The 18,210-nt window shown below is 42.0% G+C and overlaps 2 non-coding genes across 2 annotated transcripts; one reads left to right on the top strand and one right to left on the bottom strand.

Moving 5' to 3' along the window:
- The first annotated feature begins 7,492 nt into the window (after positions 1-7,492).
- trnal-cag (transfer RNA leucine (anticodon CAG)) lies at positions 7,493-7,575 on the top strand. Its single transcript has one exon. It is a non-coding gene; the product is annotated as a tRNA-Leu (tRNA).
- A 4,017-nt stretch (positions 7,576-11,592) lies between these two features.
- On the bottom strand, positions 11,593-11,665 carry trnak-uuu (transfer RNA lysine (anticodon UUU)). The gene has a single exon. It is a non-coding gene; the product is annotated as a tRNA-Lys (tRNA).
- Positions 11,666-18,210: the final 6,545 nt, after the last annotated feature.

Consider the following 18,210-nt stretch of genomic DNA (forward strand, 5'->3'; position numbering starts at 1 on the left):
AGGAGCAGCATTATTGGCACTGCAGTCTCGACTTGCAGTCTTTAACCTCGAGAGGGTGAACAGGTTTCCGTCAGAGCCTCCTCGGGTTAAAACAACAGAAGATGTTGTTACAATGTGAAATCGTTAAGAGTAAAATATCAGAGAGTTTTACAGGATTAGACTCCAGCACCCCTAACTATTACAGCATAACTAGGTTTGCTTGTTTAGTTTGAAAAGACCAATCAAAAGCCTGAGTAAATAAATATGTTTTCAATCTAGACTTGAACATAGAGACTGTGTCCGAGTTCTGACAGCGGATTTCCCTAAGTTTGAAGCAGATCTGTGATGGAAATGTTGTGTTTCAATAAACAATAAAGTCATCAGGAGCAATTTTGTAAATTTGGGGTTTGCCTCCACCTAGTGGACATTTTCAGAAATGCAATTTATTACAGGTTAGAACATAACATTAAAACAACCTCCTTGTTTCTAGACTCACTGTCCATTTTATCAGCTCCGCTTACCATATTGAAGCACTTTGTAGTTCTACAATTACTGACTGTAGTCCATCTGTTTCTCTACATAATTTTAAAACCTGGAGAACGCGGGCATCGATCTCACTACCTCTCACATGCTAAGCGAGCGCTCCACAATTTGAGCTAATTCCCATTATGAAGGACCTTCCTTTACCATTTGTAAATTGTAATGTACTAACAGAGCATTGATGCTGCATTATGTAAGGGCCACAATAGTGCAGGATATACCAACTGTTTAGTGCAGTGCAATAACAAAGCAGCTCTGTGAAGCAAGAACTGAAATTATAATGCATGTTATTCAACATAAAATATGTGGGTATTAATATCTAAAACTCAGTGCATTATTAGGCTGCACATACAGGTCCTTCTAAAAAAATTAGCATATTGTGATAAAGTTCATTATTTTCCATAATGTAATGATAAAAATTAAACTTTCATATATTTTAGATTCATTGCACACCAACTGAAATATTTCAGGTCTTTTATTGTTTTAATACTGATGATTTTGGCATACAGCTCATGAAAACCCAAAATTCCTATCTCAAAAAATTAGCATATCATGAAAAGGTTCTCTAAACGAGCTATTAACCTAATCATCTGAATCAACGAATTAACTCTAAACACCTGCAAAAGATTCCTGAGGCTTTTAAAAACTCCCAGCCTGGTTCATTACTCAAAACTGCAATCATGGGTAAGACTGCCGACCTGACTGCTGTCCAGAAGGCCATCATTGACACCCTCAAGCAAGAGGGTAAGACACAGAAAGAAATTTCTGAATGAATAGGCTGTTCCCAGAGTGCTGTATCAAGGCACCTCAGTGGGAAGTCTGTGGGAAGGAAAAAGTGTGGCAGAAAACGCTGCACAACGAGAAGAGGTGACCGGACCCTGAGGAAGATTGTGGAGAAGGGCCGATTCCAGACCTTGGGGGACCTGCGGAAGCAGTGGACTGAGTCTGGAGTAGAAACATCCAGAGCCACCGTGCACAGGCGTGTGCAGGAAATGGGCTACAGGTGCCGCATTCCCCAGGTCAAGCCACTTTTGAACCAGAAACAGCGGCAGAAGCGCCTGACCTGGGCTACAGAGAAGCAGCACTGGACTGTTGCTCAGTGGTCCAAAGTACTGTTTTCGGAAATCAAGGTGCCAGAGTCTGGAGGAAGACTGGGGAGAAGGAAATGCCAAAATGCCTGAAGTCCAGTGTCAAGTACCCACAGTCAGTGATGGTCTGGGGTGCCATGTCAGCTGCTGGTGTTGGTCCACTGTGTTTTATCAAGGGCAGGGTCAATGCAGCTAGCTATCAGGAGATTTTGGAGCACTTCATGCTTCCATCTGCTGAAAAGCTTTATGGAGATGAAGATTTCATTTTTCAGCACGACCTGGCACCTGCTCACAGTGCCAAAACCACTGGTGAATGGTTTACTGACCATGGTATTACTGTGCTCAATTGGCCTGCCAACTCTCCTGACCTGAACCCCATAGAGAATCTGTGGGATATTGTGAAGAGAAAGTTGAGAGACACAAGACCCAACACTCTGGATGAGCTTAAGGCCGCTATCGAAGCATCCTGGGCCTCCATAACACCTCAGCAGTGCCACAGGCTGATTGCCTCCATGCCACGCCGCATTGAAGCAGTCATTTCTGCAAAAGGATTCCCGACCAAGTATTGAGTGCATAACTGAACATAATTATTTGAAGGTTGACTTTTTTTGTATTAAAAACACTTTTCTTTTATTGGTCGGATGAAATATGCTAATTTTTTGAGATAGGAATTTTGGGTTTTCATGAGCTGTATGCCAAAATCATCAGTATTAAAACAATAAAAGACCTGAAATATTTCAGTTGGTGTGCAATGAATCTAAAATATATGAAAGTTTAATTTTTATCATTACATTATGGAAAATAATGAACTTTATCACAATATGCTAATTTTTTGAGAAGGACCTGTACATATAGATTTAAACTGTCCTCTTTTTACTACAATCTGTTTGAAACAGCTGGACGTACAACTAGATGGTGTGGAGAACATGTTACACATACAGTGTGCTATTATTTCAAGCTGATCAAGTACATGCTATTTCACTTACAAACGTCTCACAAAGTACAAATTCCTTCATCATTCTAAACAAACCACGTAGTACGGGACATTAATGCTTACCTAATGCAGTAGGAAGCAACTTGCCTGAACAGGGACTTGAACCCTGAACCCTCAGATTAAAAGTCTGATGCTTTACCGACTGAGCTATCCGGGCTCTGCAACCTGCTTTAATCCTCACAAGGACGTGACTTGAATTACAAACTTTAACATACGTTGTCCTGTAAAACTTCAATTCATATAAAAAGGTTTTATACCTGTTTCGACTCTTTTGAAGTCACTTAATACACTATATTGCCAAAAGTACTCACTAGTCAGCATGGCCGAGCTGTCTAATGTGCTGTGTTCAGGTCACAGTCTCCCTTGGAGGCGTGGGTTCGAATCCCACTTCTGACAGCGCATGCTATATACAAATTTACATCTTTAACCCCCTACCATACATAACAATCTGAAAAGATATAGTTTCAGTGAGCAATGACGCATTGACTTTCGTATTACGTGATGCCATTAAATTATCACAATGTCTGTACACTAGAGAATGCGGGCATAGATCCCTCTACCTCTCGCGTGTTAAGCAAGCGCTCTACCATTTAAGCTAATTCCCCTTACGAAGGACCCTTTGTAAATTGTAATGTACTAACAGAGTGTTGATGCTGCATTATGTAAGGGCCACAATAGTGCAGGATATACCAACTGTTTAATGTAGTGCAATTACTACAGTCTGTTTGAAACAGCTTGGCGTACAACAAGTTGGGGTGGAGAACATGTTGCACATACAGTGTATCACAAAAGTGAGTACACCCCTCACATTTCTGCAGATATTTAAGTATATCTTTTTATGGGACAACACTGACAAAATGACACTTTGACACAATGAAAAGTAGTCTGTGTGCAGCTTATATAACAGTGTAAATTTATTCTTCCCTCAAAATAACTCAATATAGCCGCTCAGGTGGCGCAGCGGTAAAAAGAAACACGCTACAACCAGGGCTGGATTCTGAGAGCGTGGTATCGAATCCAGCCTTGCTTTACTGGTTCGAAGCTGAGTGGCTATATGAGCAACGATTGGCCGGTTGCTCATGTGGGGGGTGGGACAAAGAACCGGATGTGGGTCTCTCTCTGTCAGAATGCGATTGCGTTCTCTGCCGGCTGATTGGAGGTGCTTACACAGAGATGAGAGAGGGTGCCCTTAGAGTGTGTCTCTCCGCATGCAACGCTAGGTGGCGCCAAACTCATCAATGTGTGGGTGGCAAAGATGCATCTGGCTGCTGCTCGTGTTTCGGAGGGGATACGGGTTAGCTTCAATCACTTCCGTCAGGGCAGGGTTCGGCATAGACAGAGAGGAAGCACGATGCTAATTGAACAATTGGATGTGCTAAAAGGGGAGAAAAAGGGGTAAAAATTTAAGAAAAATAATAATAATAACTGAATATACAGCCATTAATGTCTAAACCACCGGCAACAAAAGTGAGTACACCCCTAAGAGACTACACCCCTAAATGTCCAAATTGAGCACTGCTTGTCATTTTCCCTCCAAAATGTCATGTGATTTGTTAGTGTTACTAGGTCTCAGGTGTGCATAGGGAGCAGGTGTGTTCAATTTAGTAGTACAGCTCTCACACTCTCTCATACTGGTCACTGAAAGTTCCAACATGGCACCTCATGGCAAAGAACTCTCTGAGGATCTTAAAAGACGAATTGTTGCGCTACATGAAGATGGCCAAGGCTACAAGAAGATTGCCAACACCCTGAAACTGAGCTGCAGCACAGTGGCCAAGATCATTCAGCGTTTTAAAAGAGCAGGGTCCACTCAGAACAGACCTCGCGTTGGTCGTCCAAAGAAGCTGAGTGCACGTGCTCAGCGTCACATCCAACTGCTGTCTTTGAAAGATAGGTGCAGGAGTGCTGTCAGCATTGCTGCAGAGATTGAAAAGGTGGGGGGTCAGCCTGTCAGTGCTCAGACCATACACCGCACACTACATCAAATTGGTCTGCATGGCTGTCACCCCAGAAGGAAGCCTCTTCTGAAGTCTCTACACAAGAAAGCCCGCAAACAGTTTGCTGAAGACATGTCAACAAAGGACATGGATTACTGGAACCATGTCTTATGGTCTGATGAGACCAAGATTAATTTGTTTGGTTCAGATGGTCTCAAGCATGTGTGGCGGCAATCAGGTGAGGAGTACAAAGATAAGTGTGTCATGCCTACAGTCAAGCATGGTGGTGGGAATGCCATGGTCTGGGGCTGCATGAGTGCAGCAGGTGTTTGGGAGTTACATTTCATTGAGGGACACATGAACTCCAATATGTACTGTGAAATACTGAAGCAGAGCATGATCCCCTCCCTCCGGAAACTGGGTCGCAGGGCAGTGTTCCAGCATGATAATGACCCCAAACACACCTCTAAGACGACCACTGCTTTATTGAAGAAGCTGAGGGTAAAGGTGATGGACTGGCCAAGCATGTCTCCAGACCTAAACCCAATAGAACATCTTTGGGGCATCCTCAAGCGGAAGGTGGAGGAGCGCAAAGTCTTGAATATCCGCCAGCTCCGTGATGTCGTCATGGAGCAGTGGAAAAGCATTCCAGTGGCAACCTGTGAAGCTCTGGTAAACTCCATGCCCAGGAGAGTTAAGGCAGTTCTGGGAAATAATGGTGGCCACACAAAATAATGACACTTCAGGAACTTTCACTAAGGGGTGTACTCACTTTTGTTGCCGGTGGTTTAGACATTAATGGCTGTATATTGAGTTATTTTGAGGGAAGAATGAATTTACACTGTTATATAAGCTGCACACAGACTACTTTTCATTGTGTCAAAGTGTCATTTTGTCAGTGTTGTCCCATGAAAAGATATACTTAAATATCTGCAGAAATGTGAGGGGTGTACTCACTTTTGTGATACACTGTACAAGGTGCTATTATTTCAAGCTGATCAAGTACATGCTATTTCACTTAGAAATATCTCACAAAGTACAAATTCTTCAACTTTCAGAATAAACCATGTAGTAAAGGAAATTACCACTTACCTAATGCAGTAAGAAACAACTCGCCCGAACATGAACCCTGGACCCTCAGATTAAAGTCTGATGCTCTACCGACTGAGCTATCCGGGCTGTAGAGATCCGGGCTATCTCTCTTGAAGGCGATTATATAAAGTTTTAGGTGAAGTATGTTGCTGCTTACACACACAAAGAAAAACATCTCGGGAGGAGAATTTTGCAGGTAGATTACAAACAGATTCCTTTCTTTCACTTTTTTCCTTTTTTCCTGTATCAATTGCACGATTGTTTTCCAGTCATTAAAATGTTATGTGCATTTATATGTGGCAAGAGAAAAAAAAATCCATAAAACTCAAATTGAGTTAGCAAAGAACCTTAAATTATACTAAAGAGTTCTTCAAGTAGAAACAGTTCTACCAAGAACACAAAAAGAACCCTTAAGAAACACTTCTTAGTGCTACATACATTAGTTGTATTCTAGAGGTCAGCATGCGATGAAACTGTGATAGAAACAGACATCGTTTTACTTTATACAACAGTTAGTTCCGACCTTACAATCTGATTGGTTGAGAAGTGATATTCGTGATAACAGCACAGCCTTTTCACACCACAACTGTATTACACCGCTGACGCGTTGCCAGTAACGACAAGCTTCATGCACACAAACGCGCACGCAGGCGACACAGACCTTTTTCCCGATCGCGTTTTAAATCCGTTATCTGATATACAATCTAGCGCACTGTGTAGGGAACATAAATCAGTTGTCTAATTCACTGTCTAGTGCACTATGTAGGGAACATGAATCCGTGATCTGATACACAATCTAGTGCACTATGTAGGGAACATTAATGTGTTTGTAACGCGAACAGTTAGTTTAATAGCCCAGTTAGCAGCTCCTAAAAGTTCTGTTATCACCAATATCCTTTGGTGTGTGCAAGAGGTTTTTTATTTATTTTTTTCCTTCGGAGGTTCTTGCCATTTTCTTCTTGTTGTTCTTACCTCCCTGAAATGAGTTTTTGCAACTTGGGATGTCTGCTTTGTAGTGTTAAACTTTATATTCGTTGTGGAACTACTTTTTGGCAGAAGGTATTGTCAATATTAAAGCATATTTATTATGAAATTCAGGGCTTCTTTGATTTATTTTTTTTCTTTATTTTGTAAAAACTGTTGTATAAAAGCAATAGAACACTTGAGGTCATGTGTTATCGCAAATAACATCACGGCTGCGACCGAATCACAGCCGTGATGTTATTCGCGATAACACACTCCCTCTCGTGTTCTATTGCTTGATTCTAAAGCAAAATTAACTGTATGCATATTATGCCATCTGATGGACGATTGAATAGCCTACAACAAGCACAAACAGGGTTTGAGTTCTTAATAAATAATCCAGTCAGTTAAAAACCCAAAAAGAAGGCTGTACCTAATACACTCATACCAGAGAAAACACACCCTAACATGCTAGTGCCGTTACAGTGCTAACAATAGTCCACCCAAAAACATTATTTGGTCAGTTGGAGATCTCATATGGGGCTCCCTTTCTATTGATATATGATTTACAACCTAGTGACAAAGTGTACAGTGCAGCAAATGGGTTACAATCAGTACATTTACCATACATAATAATGCGAAAAGATTAAGCAGTTCGTACAAATGGTGGTGTCGATGGTACCCAAGCTAGTCAGGATGAGGTCTAAAACGCTAAGTTTAGGTCACAGTGTCCCATGAGGCGTGGGTTTGAATCCCACTTCTGACTGCTAGTGCTTTATACAAATTTATGTCTTTAACCCTCTAACATACATAATAATGTGAAAAGATTCAGCACTTTGTACAAATCTTTGGCCATGTGGGGGTAATGTTGGTAATTGGCATTAGGTCCTTGCAAGCGTGTCAGTATGGCCGAGCGGTCTAAGGCGCTGTGTTCAGGTCGCAGTCTCCCCTGGAGGCGTGGGTTCGAATCCCACTTCTGACATCTCATGCTTTATGCAAGTTTACTTCTTCAGAGGACACAGCCATCAGGGAATACAGTTTGCATGAACTGGGTGTACATGGTCTGCAACAATGCTGAGGTAGGTGGTACGTGTCAAAGTAACATCCGCATGGATGCCAGGACCCAGGCTTTTGATCTCTAAAAGTGTGAGAAATTTAAACATGTATTCATCCTGATCATAAAGTATGTTTATCAGCGTCTATTTACATTGTTACAGCAGTATTTTACAACTGAAATGTTCACATTATTTAAATGTATGTAAAGTACATTGTATACTAGCTGTTTACTTTTTTCCTAAGTAAAAACTGTCATTACCTCAACATGTCATTACCAACACATATCTTGTTGTGATGGTAAAAACACTTAGTGATGGTAATTACAGGTTTTTAGTTTCACCATCACTATCTTATTAACTATTTAATAATTAAAGCTAATTAAAGCTAAATAAGCATAATGGTTTTATTATACAAGGAAACATTAATGTTCACTGATTAGTCAATATGGCCCACAAGATATCAGCAGAGATCCAGTAAAATATCAGTAATTACATGAAAAAGAAAAGGTAAGTTTTTTTTATTTTTATTACCCCTTTTTCAGCGCATCCAATTGTTCAATTAGCATCGTGCTTCCTCTCTGTCTATGCCGAACCCTGCCCTGACGGAGGTGATTGAAGCTAACCCGTATCCCCTCCGAAACACGAGCAGCAGCCAGATGCATCTTTGCCACCCACACATTGCGGAGAGACACACCCTAAGGGCACCCCCTCCCATCTTTGTGTAAGCGCCTCCAATCAGCCGGCAGAGAACGCAATCGCATTCTGACAGAGAGAGACCCACATCCGGTTCTTTGTCCCACCCCCCACATGAGCAACCGGCCAATCGTTGCTCATATAGCCACTCAGCTTCGAACCGGTAAAGCAAGGCTGGATTCGATACGACGCTTCGCAGAATCCAGCCCTGGTTGCAGCGCGTTTCTTTTTACCGCTGCGCCACCTGAGCGGCAAGAAAAGGTAAGTTTAAAGTAATATCACAACCTCCAAAATGGGAACAAAGGTGCATCGTAAGGGGAATTAGCTCAAATGGTAGAGCGCTCGCTTAGCATGTGAGAGGTAGTGGGGTCGATGCCTGCATTCTCCAGTGCAGATACATTATGATTATTTAAGGGTTTCATGTAATATGAAACTCGTTGCGGCATCGCTTAATCGCAGCTTCAAAAATTAGATCAGGATTTAAGTGAGTCTTTAAGGCAACAAAAAATATGTGGGTATTAATATCTAAAACTCAGCGCATTATTAGGCTACACATAAATTTACATTTTCAGCATTTAGCAGACACTTTTATCCAAAGCAACTTACACAATGAGCAATTGAGGGTTAAGGGCCTTGCTCAGGGACCCAACAGTAGCAACTTGGTGGTGGCGGGGCTTGAACCGGCAACCTTCTGTTTACTAGTCCAGTACCTTAATCACTGAGCTATCACTGGCCCAGTGATAAATTCAAGTATAGATAAATATATAAATATAAATATAGATTTAAACTGTCCTCTATTTACTACAGTCTGTTTGAAACAACTAGTTGGTGTGGAGAACATGTTACACACACAGAGTGCTATTATTTCAAGCTTATCAAGTACATGGTATTTCACTTAATAACATCTCACAAAGTACAAATTCTTCAACTTTCTAATTAAACCATGAAGTGCGGGACATTACCGCTCACCTAATGCAGTAATAAACAACTCGCCCAAAGAGGGACTTGAACCCTGGACCCTCAGATTAAAAGTCTGAGGCTCTACCGACTGAGCTACCCGGATTCTGCAAATTGCGTTAACCCTCACAAGGATGTGACTTGAATTACAAACTTTAACATACGTTGTCCTGTAGAACAGTTCCAGCAAGAACACACAAAAAAACCCTTAAGAAACACTTCTTAGTACTACATACATTAGTTGTATTCCACACAGGTCAGCATGCGACATCGTTTTACTTTCTAACTGTATTCATATTATGCCATCTATATTACGGTGGCCCGCTGAGTTAAAACACAATAACATTTACAAAACAAACAAAAGCTGACATGTCAACAACAATAAGGAAAAACGCGAATATATTAAGAGACAACACAAATTCTTTAAAGTGGAACGCAATTACATTAAGGGAGAACACAACGAAATTAAGGAAACACGAATACACACTACACTACATCTAGTGGTCGATTGAATAGCCTACAACCAGCACAAACAGGGTTTGAGTTATTAACACATAATCCAGTCAGTTAAAAACCCAACAAGAAGGCTGTACCTAATACACTCATATCAGAGAAAACACACCCTAACATGCTAGTGCCGTTACAGTGCTAAGAATGGTCCACCCAAAATCATTATTTGGTCAGTTGGAGTGCTCATATGGGGCTCCCTTTCTATTGATATATGATGTGGTGTCAACGGTACCCAAGCAAGTCAGGATGCGGTCTAAGGTGCTGCGTTCAGGTCACAGTCTCTCATTGAGGCGTGGGTTTGAATCTCACTTCTGACAGCTCATGCTTTATACAAATTTACATCTTTAACCCTCTACCATACATAATAATATGAAAAGATACTTCTAACATTTTACATTTACATTTTCTGCATTTAGCAGACGCTCTCATCCAGAGCGACTTACAGAAGTGCTTCCATAGTAAACATTTAATTTCTCAAGTTTTAGTAAACAACAGTCAAAGAACACAAATCTGCTGAAACATGTTAGAACCAAAGTGGGGTTTTTTGGGGGGTTTTTTGGAAATGGAAAAAAAATGTTAGTAAATAAGTACAAGTCAGCTTAAGTGCTTAGTAAAAAGGTGGGTTTTTAATCATTTTTTAAAGACAGCAAGAGACTCAGATGTTCGGACAGACAGAGGAAGTTCATTCCACCACTTGGGTGCTAGAACAGAGAAGAGCCTTGATGCTTGACTTCCTTTAGTCCTGGGTGGGGGCTCAAGTCGAGCGAGACTAGTGGCTCGGAGGTTGCGTGGTACAGAGCGGGGTTTGATTAGACCGCGATGGTAGCTTGGGGCTGGTCCATTTTTGGCTTTGTAGGCGAGCATCAGTGTTTTAAACTGAATGCGTGCAGCTACAGCTCATGCTTTATACAAATTTACATCTTTAACCCTCTACCATACATAATAATGTGAAAAGATTTGTTTCAAGATTGTTTCAAAGTTATTGCATGTTTGTCAATTAAAAAAATTAATAAAGGTCTTTAAACTAAACGATGAATGAAAATAGAGCGAAAACTGACCTCATTTTTGACGCAGCGTTTCAGTGAGCAATGACGAAAGGAGTCTGATGTTACGTGTTGCCTTTAAACGATCATAATGTTTCTGCATTGGAGAATGCGGGCATCGATCCCGTTACCTCTCGCACGCGAAGCAAGGATTTTACCAATTGAGCTAATTCCCCGTATAAAGAACTCTCCTTTACCCTTTTTAAATTGTAATGTACTAACAGATCATTGATGCTGCATTATAAAGTGGGGGTTCAACGTGTTTAAGCTCACGTACTCACGTTTATCGCAGCCTTTAGGACGAACTGAACCAAATCGTAACTTTGTACCACTGACAGACTGACTTAAGGGTTGATGCTGCATTATGTAAGAGCCAAAATAGTGCAGGATATACCAACTGTTTAGTGCAGAGCAATAACAAAGCAGCTCTGTGAAGCAAGAACTGAAATTATGATGCATGTCATTCAACATAAAATATGTAGGTATTAATATCTAAAACTCAGTGCATTATTAGGCTGCACATAAATATAGATTTAAACTGTCCTCTATTTACTACAGTCTGTTTAAAACAACTAGTTGGTGTGGAGAACATGTTACACATGCAGTGTGCAATTATTTCAAGCTTATCAAGTACATGCTATTTTACTTAGAAATATCTCACAAAGTACAAATTCTTCATCATTCTAAATAAACCACGTAGTACGGGACATTACCGCTCACCTAATGCAGTAAGAAACAACTCGCCCAAACAGGGACTTGAACCCTGGACCCTCAGATTAAAAGTCTGATGCTCTACCGACTGAGCTATCTAGGCTCTTACCTTCTCTTTGACTTTCATTTAAAAACCAGTCTGAAGAAGAAAGTTCATCACCAACTCATGATGTTTACCAGTTTGGTGTAGCTTGTGCTCCATCACAAGTGTGGCGACTGCACTTGCAACGTCTTTGACTTCTATTGGAAAATGCATGTAGAAATTGCATACGTAGTTGCTCGTTTCGATCTGCCCCTTAACCAGTGGTAGTGTTAGAACGTGGATCTTTTGTTAGAATCGATCCGAATTTATCAGGAGGCAAGGTGACGTCCTTTTAAAAGTTTTATTCAGAAAAAGGTTGGTTCGTCCTCCAAGTCACAAAGCAGCTGCGTTCTGAAGCCTCTGAGTGAAGAGATGCAACAGACCACGTGTAGAGCGCGCAGCTCTTATTTATAGTTTACCACCACCCCCTAGTGGCCAGGTGTAGTACTACTCCATATAAGGTATTCCTTTTGTTCCAGGCTTCCACTCAGCCAGTTCTAACCGGTTTTATGCCACGTGGCGGTTTGGAACAACTCCAATCACATTCCTTGAATACCTAAATGTTTTTAGACCAATATTGTAATGCCCAATAATAATTTATATTATAACAATTCCCCCTTTGAATGCAAAACATTGCGTTCACTTCAACAAAGAGCTTCAGAAGGCTATAGTTACACAAAGAAATTCAAAATGTATAGTCCTTTAGAGACTTCCCTATATGTGTTACATCTTCAAAGTAAGCTAAATTCCCTTATGTGTTGATGATGATATCTTTTTGTTGACAGGAAATCCATGGTCCCCCTTTTGATTTCAGTGATCTCCTTTTGGACAGCTTGAACCATCACCAATCATGCAAGGATTACATTAATCAAATATGTGCCTATGTGTTTTGCAACTTAACATTACTATTTACTTAAACTATCAATATGTCCTTTATCCTATATATGTTGTATTGTAGCTAAATACACACAAAACATTAATTCACGACATTTTCTTCTATTCTTGCTTCTTGGGGTCCCCCTTTGGTGTCGTCCATCGATCAGCAATCTAGACAGAAGAATATTGACAAACGAGACAGACAAACACTCAACATTGAAGTTTAAGTCCAGTACTCCTGATCTTCCTCATTCTTTAAGTTTTCTTTTGGCCCATCGGTTTGCATGTAGAGTACAGTTTCCTGGACTTCGCCTGCTGCTGCCCCCTTTTGATGAATCTCACAATCAGGGTCTTTATGCATGGCACACAAAAACATCCACACACCACTAGGATAGCCAATCCCACACAAACTGCCATAGCCAATTGCGTTATTACTCCTTTCCATGAGCCAAAGAAATTCTCCATCCACTTAGTGAACCAATTTTCGATACCAGAGTTCTCTTTCCATTCCTTTGAGAGAGCCTTCAGCCCCTCCAAGGCTCTGGAAACAGTTCCATCTGGGGCAGTATTGTTGGGTATGAAGGTGCAGCAGGTGGTTCCAATCATGTGACAGACACCTCCTTTATCTGCCAGCAACATATCTAGTGCCATTCTATTTTGGACAGTCATTAGTGAGGTTTTGTCCAATTGATCTCTAAGTCCTTCCACTGCCTGGACAGTGAAATTTACAAATCTCTGCTGGTTATAATACAAATAGTTAATCCAATCTACATTTTTGTTTATTGTGGACCACCAGAAGAATACACTCTCAAAGCCTGCAGCAATCTGGTCTCTAGCCTTGAACTCATCAGGAACTCCTCTCGGCACTCCAATTCCATCTATCCAGACAGTTTTGTCAAAAGATCCTCCAGGCTTCACCTCTCTGGTCTGGCGGTGATGTCTCATCACATCTGCAGGGTCCTTCACACCTTCTTGATGATAGATTCTGAAAGGCATAATCAAATACACCAAAGCGCACTCCCCTCTCCAGACACCAGACAGCCTTTATCTGACCTTCATGTCCCCACATAACCACAAAAGGTCAGCTCTTGCAGATGTTTGATTGAACAGTTTGTAATCATTATATATGCCATCATCCCCTAGGGGAATTGTTTCATTGCACCAACCCCTAGGGAAATTGCCCCTGTTAATTATTTCACCAGTTTTGTCTGATTTAAAGCAAATATACTCACCTTTGTATGCCTTTACGCTAGTGGGAGTTGTTTGCTCCGTGATTGGGAATAGTTTACCCTGCTCCCTACAATTTGTGTCATTCCTGGGCTCATCGGTGAATAGAGAAGTCAGACACGTCAGGTTTTTCGATTTAACAGGGCGAGTAGCTAATGTGGGTTTTGCTGCCGCACATACAAAACAGTTTTTCACTCCCAGTTCCCCTATTGTGTACCTTATCCACTCCAGCCAAGTATTGGTCTCTTCATAACCCGTTTCAATAGCCAGCTGGTCCCTCCAAGTCAACTCTGCTCTTGCCACCACTACTACCTTTTCCCCATCATCTTTCATCGGTATATTTGCAGTGCTGGAATTCCCATATGGAATGGTTGCTACCTTGTTGTTTCCATCTTGCCTTATGGATGGTACCTGTCGGGCTCTCCTGACTCTAGCTAGATTATCGTTATCCTGTTTTAGTTTTAGTGCTTGATCCCCCTTTGTACTGAGTGGGAAAATTGAACCCACCAATAATATGGTCAATATTGCCAAAATGGTCATGGTAATGCATCCACATCCTGATCGTTTCAAAGCCTGATTAAACGGATCTGTTAGTGGATGAAAAGGCATTGTGTTAGTCAGGCAGTGAGTTCTCTATTCCCTATAGAAAATAGTAACCTTAGTGCCTGTGTCCTTTAGTAAAGCCTGCAAAATTGGTCGGACTGTACGCCAATCAAGTCCGTCCAGGCCACCACCCAATTTAGGAATGCCTAATTCAGGTACTTTTAAGGTTTTAAGTAAGTCGGCCAGGTGTTGCACAGCTAAGATGAAGTTCTGCAATGTTGGTTTGTCCTTTGAGTGAGTTTTAGTCACCAAATTAAACACTGTCACTCCCTTTTCACTGTGTATTGTGCATTTACCCACAGGAGCTGTTGTCAAGTCCTTCACTCCAAGTTGTTCTCCTATCTGTTTTGCAACTCCGGCTTCTGGAACAAGATCAGTACCAATACAATGGGCAATATACTTACCTCCTTCAGTGACTACATCACCTGATCTCTCTTCCCACCAGCCTGAGTGTTTCTCTGGCAATTCCGTCTCGTGCCAGAAAAGGGGCAGATTCTTGCTCAGGTCTTCTCTGGTCTCTTCACAGGTTCTGCTTGGTGGATCTGCAGGGGTACAATGTGTGATGTGGTGCCACAGATTTCCTTTCTTACCCTTGACTTTCACAGCATGTGAGGTGACCTCTGTCACTTGCCACGGACCGGTCCACCTTGGGCTGTCCCACTTCCTTTTGTGAACCTTGGTTCTTACCCACTGTCCAACTTTTACCTTTGGTTTTGGTTCTGGCTCCTTCTTCTTGTCCTTGGGCCTAACCTGTTGATTAATGCTGGAAATAAGCTTGGTTAAGGCTTTCATGTAGCTGTCCAATTCTTCATCCCACAAATCCAGTGCCTTATTCACCACCCTGTCTCTAGGTGGCCCTGGCATGCGTCTGCCAGTTAACAATTGGTGTGGGGAGAAGTGAGTGTCACTCCTGGGCGATGCTCTCATGGACATCAACACCAGGGGCAAAGCCTCAACCCAATTTAATTTGGAGCCTTGACATGTTTTGGCCAGTTTAGTCTTGATGGTGTTATTGGCCCTTTCCACCAGCCCTTGGGACTGGGAATGGTACACAGCTCCAAATCTGTGTGTTATCCCCAAAGCTTTTTCCACCTCCTGCAATTTGGCATTATTAAAATAAACCCCATTATCTGAACGAATCAAAGTGGGAACTCCATATCTGGGTATTAGTTCTGTTTTTAACCATTTCACCACCGTTTTAGAGTCTTCCTTTTTGGCTGGGATTGCTTCAACCCACCTAGTGAATCTATCTACCATGACTAGGATGTAACGATAGCCGTTCACTCGGTGTTCCATCCCCATATCAGTGAAATCGATGCAAATTTCTTTAAAGGGTCCTTCAGGGACAGGAAACCGTCCTGCAGTCACTCTATACCCTGGTTTTGGATTGTAGCTCTGACACACCTCACAGTCAATCACGAACCTCTTCACCATATCCCTAATGTGTGGATGCCACCAATTTTGCATCAGACTGTCAAGAATGTTGGACGTACCTACATGTGTTGGACCATGTGCTTCTTTCATCAACAGTGTGAGCAAATGTGATGGTGCCACAATCAATCCTTCCTTACTTTTCCACAGTCCTTCCACTACACTAGCTCCCTTATCTAACCAGCTGTTCTTTTCATATGCTCCTGCCTTTTTCTGCATTTCCCTTACCTGCTCTTCTTTTAGCTCAGGCAAGTTTTCTGATGCCAACACCACCATTTGGCTAATGTACCCTCCCGCTTTCTTTGCTGCCTGATCTGCTGCATCATTACCTAGTGTCACTAGTCCAGGCTCTTTTGAATGACCCTTACACTTAATCACAGCCACTCTCTTTGGTTTATTTACTGCTTTCAACAGCTTAAAAATCTGTGTTGCATGCTTGATGGGTGTCCCTTGTGCAGTCACTAGTCCTCTCCTTATCCACTGCGGCCCATCTAGATGCAACGCAGAATGGGCATAAGCTGAGTCTGTGTAGATGTTAGCTGTTTGATCAGCAGCTTTCTCCAATGCTTTGGTGATTGCTACTAACTCAGCCAATTGGGCAGACGCTGGTTGTTCAATGATTCCTGAGTCCACAGGGATGAAACCCTCATTAGTCTGATTGACTACTGCATATGAGGCTACAATTCCCTTGTCCCCTTTGTAACAGCATCCGTCACAGAATAGAGTCAAGTCAGGGTCCTCTAAAGGAGTGTCTTCCAAATCTTCCCTACACTTCAACAGTTTTTGTGTAATTTGCTCACAGCAATGTGGTTCTGCATCAGGGTCGGAATTCAGACCTTCAGTCATGTTCACCATTTTCCCTGTAGTGTATGAGATATGAGGTTAAGTGAGAATACTATTGATTCTGTCTTTTCTCGCTCTTGACAGGGTAAAGGCTGTGGAAATAAAAAATGCAGTCACACCATGACTTGTATTGACAATAAGAGGATGACACATTACCAAATGTGCTGTTTTGGTAATTGCTGTGGACAATGCTGCTAGGTATCTGACACAACCTGGTTGACCTGTTACCACAGGGTCCAATCTTGAGCTATGGTACAAGAGTACAGCTCTGACACCACTCCCCCTTTTCTGAAAAAGAACTGCATTTATAATGCCATTCTTTTCAGAAACATCCAAATAGAAAGGGTCAGAGTATTTCGGTTGTTGTAGGTCACTGGCTAAGGTCAGTTGCTGTTTTAATTCAATAAAAGCAGCCTCAAGGGGCTTGGTCCACTCTACTTTGGCTGTTAGGTTTCTTTGACCTAACCTGGTAATTTCAGCCCTCAAAGGTGCAACCAAGCCTGAGTAATTAGGAATGTAATTCCTGGAATAACCTGTCAAGCCAAGAAAAGACAGAAGGTGACTTACGGTAGTTGGCTTCGGGTGATTCAGGATGCAAACTCTGGTGTCAGCAGTCAGGGAGTGACCCTTGCTGGAAACCCTCCGTCCTAGAAATGTCACGACAGGTCGGCATATCTGCAGTTTGGCTTTGTTGACTTTGTATCCTAAGTTCGCCAAATGAGTAAGAATGGTAACAGTATCCTGTAAACAGAGCTCTTCAGAAGTACAAGCAATTAGTAAGTCATCGACATATTGAATCAACACGGTGTCACTGCTCAAAAGGTTCTGTGTCAGTAAGACAGAAAGGTCTTCCACCAGACATTTGTTGAAGATGCCCGGGCTATCCTTATAGCCTTGAGGCAATCTGGTGTAAGTGTACTGTTAGCTTCTGTATGTGAAAGCAAAGATTGGCTGAATGTCACTGGGAATGGGAATACTAAAAAAGGCATTCGCTAAGTCTACCACAGAGAAGAAACAATGATCAGGAGTCAGATTCTGCAGGGATCTGTAGGGGTCTGGGACAGTAATGTTTTCAGTATGTGTGACTTTGTTTATGGCTCTTAAGTCATGGACCATTCTGTATTCACACCTGTCTTTGCCAGCCTTAGCCACTGGCAGAATTGGTGTGTTCCAAGCAGACATGGTCGGAATCAAGACGCCACAAGTCAGTAGATCATTAATGGTGTGCTGTATGCCTATCTCAGCTTCTGGCTTCAGCGGGTATTGTGGTTTACAAATGATTTGGGCATCTGGTCTTAGACGAATTGGGGCCAAATGGTGTGGGACACAGCCTACATCTACCTTATGGGTGGTCCACAGCTTCTCAGGAACAGTGGCTAGATAATCACTAGCGGATGAATGGTCAGTTAGTTCCCTGCCGTGATACCTCTCCAACTGCTCATGTTCATAGACTGCGCTGTCTGTGCAGTCACAAGCAATTTTCCAATATGTTTGGTCCTTTGTAGTTGATAGTCCTTGAACCTCCGTAGGAAAGAATTCCAAAGACATGGCCTTTTGTACCATTGTACCTAGTTGTCTGGCCTCAT

Source organism: Trichomycterus rosablanca, chromosome 10 (genome assembly GCF_030014385.1).
Source record: "Trichomycterus rosablanca isolate fTriRos1 chromosome 10, fTriRos1.hap1, whole genome shotgun sequence".
Classification (NCBI taxonomy): domain Eukaryota; kingdom Metazoa; phylum Chordata; class Actinopteri; order Siluriformes; family Trichomycteridae; genus Trichomycterus; species Trichomycterus rosablanca.